Source organism: Rattus norvegicus, chromosome 5, assembly GCF_021556685.1.
Source record: "Rattus norvegicus strain SHRSP/BbbUtx chromosome 5, alternate assembly SHRSP_T2T, whole genome shotgun sequence".
Classification (NCBI taxonomy): Eukaryota; Metazoa; Chordata; class Mammalia; order Rodentia; family Muridae; genus Rattus; species Rattus norvegicus.
In genome coordinates this window covers 43,983,792-43,986,005 of record NC_141538.1, presented here as the reverse complement: position 1 = coordinate 43,986,005, position 2,214 = coordinate 43,983,792, and the positions used below count along the sequence as shown (strand labels likewise).

The window sequence follows — 2,214 nt, the reverse complement described above, 5'->3', positions numbered from 1 at the left end:
TATGCTTTTCTAGTTGTAGTCAAAGCACCAGACATTTCCTAAGTGTTTTAGTGTAGGCCAAGTCCTGCCCTAGTGCTGGGAGTACAGAAAGTAACAAAGACACACACCCTATCACAGGTAAGACATGGTGAGGCCTAAGACCAACACGTTCTTCTGACAATATAATGGGTTTTTAAATTGATGCCTATGTTCTTCAGATCATATTTTAAGTTTTTCTTGAAAAAAGAATCCCCTATCATCTCTCTAAAATGGTTATCTGTGCATATCATTGTGAACCAAATCCCCATGATCAGGATGTGTGGCAATCTCCAGTGGAAAAAAATTAGTAGAGATTTCAGAGTTTCTCACATCACACTTTCTCTTCTGAACACTGATAGACATTTTTAATATCAAAATCCATTTATGAGCCTTTCTGAGACCTGGTGGTGCATGCTGGGGAGCTTTGTCCAGTCGGTTCTGTCCTGACTCGCCACTGTTTGCTCTACTAAGGAACCAGTTGGTCAGGTAGCTACACCTCCTCCATGGCATTTAAAGATACCGGAAAGACACCCGGGGAGCCCGGAAGTGGCGATTCACTGAATTCGAGTCATGCTCATCAGCCGCAATGTGAAGTCGCTGGAGAAGTTTTGTTTGGATTTGATCAGAGGCACAAAGGAGAAGAATCTGAAAGTGAAAGGACCGGTGTGCATGCCTAACAAAACACTAAGAATCACTACCAGAAAAACACCTTGTGGTGAAAGTTCCAAGACATAGGATCCTTTCCAGATGAGAATATCCACAAGCGACTCATTGATTTACGTAGTCCTTCTGAGATTGTTAAACAGATTACTTCCATCAGTATTGAGCCAGGAATGGAGGTTGAAGTCACCATTGCAGATGCCTAAATCAACTGTCTAAATAAATTGACTTAATTGTTAAAAAGAAATCCATGTATGAGCTCAGGAAATAATTCAATGGATACAGCCTTGTTGGACAAACTTAAAGATCTGAGTTCAAGGCCCAGAACCAAGATTTCAGGTAAAAGTTGATTAGGCATGGCAACTCCTCATAATTCCAAAACCTGAAAGCAGAGACAAGGCACCCTGGGTCAATGTGGCCAGATACATTAACCAAATCAGCATGCTCGGTGCTCAGCAAATCATTCTACCTCAATAAAATGGAGAGTGAATGAGGAAGTTGTACAAGCCAACTTCCATCCTCACATACACCAACGTGGTGTACCCACACATATCTCAGTGGGGAAACATAGGCAAAGAACATGACCAAGAAAAGCTGCCAACCTTGTGGCAGGCAAGAAATAGAAAAAGAGGTTTTGTTTTTCTTGTTTCTGTTTCAAAAGACTAAAAATAAGCTATGCCTTTCCAATATCCTTGGTACCCTTTCTTTGTTTTACTAGACTTCACCTCCTAGTAGTTCATTCAGCCAAAAATGTATCTGTGGGTTAATGCACTGTGGAAGTTAGCACTCTCGTCACCCAGTTATCTCTTCATAAAGTGACCAGCCTGGATCTATGATACTTTGGGAAATGCACCATATTTTAAATTAGCAGAGTTATCACAGTTCTTATTTTGTTGTTTCTATGACTCACAAGCATATGAAATAACTTTTATTATCTAAAATAGTGCTAAGCTTTACATAAAAGAAAGGCAAATGTCTATTAGGAAGTTCAAGTGAAGGTCTGTGACGTGACTAATGAGATAAATCCTACTCTACATGTATCCAAATGTATTTCAATAAAGACTCAGAGGACTGGAATCTAAATCACTAAAAATTACAATCCCTCATTAAATATTTCAATCATAAGTTTATATTGATGGAGTAAGCAGATTTAATTTTCTATGTATGGTATCCACAAAAAGTATGTTTCTGGGACTTTGCTATAAGGCTATTAAAATAAAGTGGCTTAAATTAAAACATTGGCTGAAAAGCATGGTGACCGTATTAGTGAATATATAACTCAAAAGCTCCATGAGCTCTAGTGACTATACACAGATATTTAAGCTTTTAGAACCTATGCTTATCAGTCATTAAAATGATATGACCACTACACAGATGTAGAATAATGATGGACATGCACAAGATATGGGTTGTAAATCTAAAGTGGTGACAGGCCACCCTTTGTTATTGGCTTTACAAAGATATAAAACATAACATGGAGCTGAATCATAGGATGAAAAATCAATAGAGCCCTGAACTGGTTCTGAATCATGTTCT

The 2,214-nt window shown here is 38.4% G+C and overlaps 1 pseudogene; it reads left to right on the top strand.

Moving 5' to 3' along the window:
* Positions 1-521: 521 nt before the first annotated feature.
* On the top strand, positions 522-884 carry LOC148005710 (small ribosomal subunit protein uS10 pseudogene; annotated as a pseudogene).
* The last annotated feature ends 1,330 nt before the right edge of the window (positions 885-2,214 follow it).